The 6051-nt window shown below is 46.6% G+C and overlaps 1 pseudogene; it reads left to right on the top strand.

The window, feature by feature from the left end:
• Positions 1–568: 568 nt before the first annotated feature.
• On the top strand, positions 569–1482 carry LOC129547621 (uracil-DNA glycosylase pseudogene; annotated as a pseudogene).
• The last annotated feature ends 4569 nt before the right edge of the window (positions 1483–6051 follow it).

Genomic DNA, 6051 nt, shown 5'->3' with positions numbered 1-6051 from the left:
TGGTACTTAGAACTACTCACGTTGGTCAAGAGGGCACCAGGTCAGGATCTGAGACTCTTCAACATCACATTACATCACCAACCAATGTTCTCTTCCAACAATGTAATCCACACCACAGTTTCCACTTCTTTCTCACCTACTAGAATGCCTTCTCTCTTCACCTACCTTTCTGGACCTATCCTGCAATTCTACGGCAGTACACCTCTACAGCTTTCCTTTGTGACTGGGAATCTCTACACTTTGAAGGATAAAGGGAATACTGAGGTCTAATTTTCTGCACGCAGTGGGGATCCTGTGTATTTTTGACTGTGTCACTGAGGAGAACGTACTCTCCCGTCAGCCCCACGTCAATTACCTTCCTGACATCTGTGAGTCACTGTGTTGCACACGTGTAACTTAGGTAATAGTGTACATCAACTCTGCTTCCATTTAAAAAATGTGGGGGGGGAGGCGGACAAACCCTTCCGCTCCCCGGTTGTTGTGATACCAAACTCGGAAATGGGGGCCGCGGCCTGCTAATGCCTGACCGGGATGAGCCCCGGGTCCCCAGGGCTAAGATCCCCCACGAATGGGGGTCCTCTGCCCGGCGCCGCTGCGTTGGGGGCGGAAGCTGCGCGTACCCGGGAGAGGCCCGCTGCGGCCGCTGAGCCGCCTCTGCGGGGACTGCCTGCAGGCCATCCCCGCCGAGATGCCCCGGGCCGGGCCGGAGGAGCCCGCACGCCGCCCTCGTCGCCGCTGAGCCCGGAGCAGCTGATCCGCGTCCAGAGGAGCAAGGCGGCCGCGCTGCTCAGACCCGCGGCGCGCAACGTGCCGGTGGGTTTTGGTGAGAGTTGGAAGAAGCACCTCAGCGGGGAGTTCGGGAAGCCAGAGTTCATAAAGCTTATGGGATGTGTTGCAGAAGAAAGAAAACATTGCACTATTTACCCCCCCCCTCACCAAGTCTTCACATGGACCCGAATGTGAGATATAAGAGATGTGAAGGTCGTCTTCTTGGGACAGGATCCATATCACGGGCCCCATCAAGCCCATGGGCTCTGCTTCAGTGTTCAGAGACCCGTGCCGCCGCCACCCAGTTTGGAAAACATTTATAAAGAGCTGTCTACAGACACAGATGGTTTTGTTCACCCTGGTCATGGAGATTTATCCGGATGGGCCAAACAAGGTGTTCTCCTGCTCAACGCTGTCCTCACAGTCCGGGCGCATCAGGCCAGTTCTCATAAAGAGAGAGGTTGGGAGCAGTTCACCGATGCCGTTGTGTCGTGGCTCAATCAGAACGCCCACGGCCTTGTCTTCTTGCTCTGGGGCTCTTACGCTCAGAAGAAGGGCAGTGCCATTGATAGGAAGCGGCACCACCTGCTGCAGACCGCGCACCCCTCACCGCTGTCAGTGTACAGGGGCTTCTTCTGATGCAGGCATTTCTCTAAAACCAACGAGCTGCTGCAGAAGTCCGGCAAAGAGCCCATCAACTGGAAGGACCTGTGACCTTGTGACTTGGATCCTGGGGGTGACATTGACCCTGGGATTGGGGTCTCTGAGCAGTTTTCTAGAAGCTGCGAAATAGAAGTGTTGGTCGTTTGAAGTCAAAGTAGGAAGAAAATCTCCCTCATGATTCTTAAGCACCCTGCACAAGGGAACATGTTTCAAGCGGAGCAGCCATGAGCCAGGCTGCCTGGGACTGGGGGCTTTATTCAGCTAGAGATAACTGGACCACACCAACTGTGGCTCAGGCTTCCCGGAAGGGACCTGAGGCCGAGTACTGACTCTTCCCCTTTGCTACCACCTTCATGGTTAGAGCACAGAGAGAAGCCCCTTCTGTTACACCCAGCTGCTGCTTGTTTTTACCTGATAAGTTAGACTTTAGGTTTGGGGATGCTGACTTTTTATTTGGAAAGGCCCCCTTTGCCTACCCTGACATTTCAGTCTGATCTGTGGTCTTTCATGGAGCCCTCAGGAAGACTGAGGATGTTTTGCTGGTTCCCAGAAATTAGGGATTGATTTTCTGCCTGTAGTAGAGGTGAAAATTGCTAAGGAACCATCCTTGGTGTTAACTTTCAGTGAATAGAAGCTGGGAAAAGCAAATTTGGTCTTATTTATACAGTAAATCTTCAGGTGTTTCTAAGGAGTAAGCTATGGAGGTTGAACATGAAGCAGAAAGCGTTGTTTTAAGAGCAAAGAAATGCTTTCTTCCTGGGTACATCCTGAGTTGGAGTTTTTGAGCCACCAGAGACTGCCAATGCTTTTTTTTTTCATTTAGAGGGGCAGGGTTTGGGCTGAAATCACTTTAGGATTTTTCTTTTCTGCAACACTGGTGAATTTTGCTTTTTTAAAAAGATATGCAGATATGTATATATATTTTTAATCCTCTTTTTTTAAAAAAGAGAAAGCCTTTAATTAGATGTGCACCTCCATCCCCAGATGACACGGTTTTGCTGTAAGCTGGGTTTAAAGGGTTAACCAGCTGGGTTTAAAGCTGCCTGAGTTTGATAATAAAAGTCTGTTGAAGTTTCAAAAAAAAATAAAATAAAATAAAAAATGGGGGGGAAGTTTTTAGTGTTGTTTTTACTTTGACTCAAACATAACAATTAAAGTAGGGATAGGTATAATGTTTTTCAGAGCCTAAGAGCCTCAACAGTCTTAAAGACCCAACACAGCAGAGAGAGGGAGAGAATCTACTTTTAATAAGAGATAGTCCAAATTATTTTACTGTCATAAAAAAATGCTTGGAAAAAAAAGAAAAAGAATTGCTTGAAATAACTGGTTACCTAATGATCGCAGAAGAATGGATGCTTTTGAACTGTGGTGATGGAGAAGACTCTTGCGAGTCCCTTGGACTACAAGGAGATCCAACCAGTCCATTCTAAAGGAGATCAATCCTGGGTGTTCATTGGAAGGACTGATGCTAAAGCTGAAACTCCAATACTTTGACCACCTCATGCGACGAGTTGACTCACTGGAGAAGAGTCTGATGCTGGGAGGGATTGGGGGTGGGAGGAAACGGGGACAACAGAGAATGAGATGGCTGGATGGCATCACCGACTCAATGGACATGAGTTTGAGTGTACTCCGGGAGTTGGTGATGGACAGGGAGGCCTGGCGTGCTGTGATTCATGGGGTCGCAAAGAGTCGGACACAACTGAGTGACTGAACTGAACTGAACTGAATGTATGGATGGAAACCTTAATAAACATGGATTTCTATTCTAGTGGTACATCCATCTGGAAGCTGCCTACCTTCTTCAGAAGACAAGAAAAATGCTAAAGGGCACTTCATAGGACCTATTTGTGTCTTTAAGGCTCTGCATACACAAGAACATCACTGCCTCAGTCGACATGAGTTTGAGCAAAGTCTGGGAGATGGTAAAGGAGAGGGAAGCCTGCTGTGCTGCAGTCAATGGGGTCACACAGAGTCAGACACAACTGAACAGCAGCAACAACAATACAGGAGTGATTATTCTTTGGGAAATTTGACGCACATTACTCAACAGGGAAGATCATGAAGGTGGACTAGAGGAGGCGACCAAGGAAAGACAAAAACACTCCCCAAAAATTGCTTCACGTTTTGTATCATTAGACTGAAGGAAAGCAACACTTATTATATCTTCAGTTTCATAGGGGACAATCCAATTCATCTAATTATCATTAAGGTTTAACTGGAAATTCAATGCATTGTGCAAATGAGCTCCTTTGCACACTCTCATATCAAGCAGGTACCAAAGCACAGCTGTCGTTCATGGAGTGGATGATATCCTGGTTCTCTTCCAGAGACACTTCAAAAGTGATACACAAAGCTCGCCAGTCTAAGCACAAGAGAATAAATCTCACTAGAGCTATTGTATCATTACCACGATGGCTTCCTCTTGGGGGTAAAGTGGTGCGGAAGAGGGAATCTCAGCCCTCCTCAATCTAAGAAAATTGAGCAATGAATTACTGGCTGCTTCCAAAGAGTGACATGGGACTTCCCTGGTGGTCCACTGGCTAAGAGTCCATGCTCCCAATGCAGGGGGCCCAGGTTCAATCCCTGGTCAGGGAACTAGACCCCATATGCCACAATTAAGAATTTGCATGCCAAAACTAAAGACACCACATGCTCAACTAAGACCCGGTGCAGCCAAATACATAAATAAATAAATATTAAATAAAAGAAGAAGAAAGAGTACTTATACACAACGGAATATTACTAAGCCAGGGAAAAGAATGACTTAGCAATTCTTTTTATTAAGGGGTGGGAGGGAGGCTTAGGAGGGATGGGATGTATGTACACTTATGGCTAATTCATATTGTTCTAAGGCAGAAACCAACACAACGTTGTAAAGTAATTATACTTTGCTGCTGTTTAGCCACTGAGTCATGTCTGATTCTCTTGCAACACCATAGTTGTAACCTGCCAGACTCCTCTGTCCATGGGATTTCCCAGGCAAGAATACTGGAGTGAGTTGCCTTTTCTTTCTTCAGGGGATCTTCCTGATCCAGGGATTGAACCTATGTCTCCTGCTTGGCAGGCAGATTCTTTACTGCTGAGCCACCTGGGAAACCAATAAAACACACAAACAGCAACATGACTTTTTGTGTCACTTGCCGGGAACAAGTATGTAAGGAGAACACGTCCCACTCTCACTGCAGGATAAAGAAACAAGAACTTGACAGAGAGGACTGAGGCCAGGGTACAACTAAGAACTCGAGAAATAAGATGGACTTTAGAAACAGGCTGTAAAATAGATGATATCCACGTGTCCCACTCCCTTAATGTCCCCCCTCCCTCCACAAACACACTCACACACATCCCAGACTGCAGTGGCTCAGCACATATCAGGCCAGGCTGTTCCCACCACTTGCAATGAGCTTCCCTTTTCTCTCCTTGCAAACTCCAAACTCCTCGCTGTGGGGACCTGGGCAAGTCATTTAACCTCTAGTAAAAGTGGTATAATCACTACTTGACTGGCTTAAATGTTGTATTTATGTGTCTAGTACAGTGGCTAGAGCACAACCATAAACAATAAATGTTTATATTAATAACAGCAAAAAATAATTAAAACTTAGAGAGCTTGGGCCTCCCAAAGGCTTAGCAGGTAAAGAACTCACCTGTGAGTGCAGGAGACACAAGAGACGTGGGTTTGATCCCTGGATCAGGACAATCCCCTGGAGGAGGAAAGGGCAACCCACTCCAGTATTCTTGCCTGAAAAATCCCATGGACAGAGGAGCCTGGTGGGCTACAGTCCAAAGGGTTGCAAAGAGTCAGATACAACTGAACAACTATGCAGAGAGCTTACTATATGCCAGGCACTGTTCAAAAGACTTCACATTACTAATTTATTTAATTTCAAATCATTAATCATCAGGGAAATGTAAATCAAAACTACCTCACACCTGTTGGGATGTCTATTATCAATCAAAAAGAAATAGGGAAACTTTCTAAGCAGAGAGAAGTCCTGTGCAAATGGCCTGTGGTAGGACAAGTCAGCTTGTATACAAAGAACTGAAAAGGGCTGGTAGGGCTGGAATGCAGAGACACAGAAGAGTTTGCAGAACATGGATCCTGCAGAGTAAAAGTAGAGACCACACATGTAAAGCTTTGCAAACCGTGTTAAGTTGCTCTATTTAGTCTTGGTTTCCCGTGGCTGGTCATTTACACTTAGCCCATTCTATTTTTGTTGGAAAATTCTCCTTCACATTGGATTGGAATCACTTTTCCTTGAGCTTCCAGTTCTAGACTCCATTCCCTGGAGCTCTGCAGAGAAAACCTATTGCTTATAATACTTGTGGAGCCCTATACCAAGGTCACAGGTGCAGAGCGCCACACCAAGGTCACCTCCAGAGCTAACTGAGCCCTGGAGCAACCATGGCCATGAGCACCCCTGATCCAAACCGACCAGCTCCCTGACCCCGTACTAGGTAAAAATACACACCCTAACCAGTTTCCTAAGGCCACCCTTCCAGCAGGAAATTTGTCTTGAGGCTACAAAAATTGGTTACTGACCCACAAAAGGGCTCAGCTCTCCCTTGTCTGTCAGGAGGTTGGCCCGCTGTACTTTCAGTGCCCTCATTATCTCTGCT

This window comes from Moschus berezovskii, chromosome 24 (genome assembly GCF_049115385.1).
Source record: "Moschus berezovskii isolate FMDL1 chromosome 24, NW_MosBer_1.0, whole genome shotgun sequence".
NCBI classification, from domain to species: Eukaryota; Metazoa; Chordata; class Mammalia; order Artiodactyla; family Moschidae; genus Moschus; species Moschus berezovskii.
The sequence above is the reverse complement of the archived record's forward strand: the minus strand, read 5'-3'. Positions and strand labels throughout refer to the sequence as shown.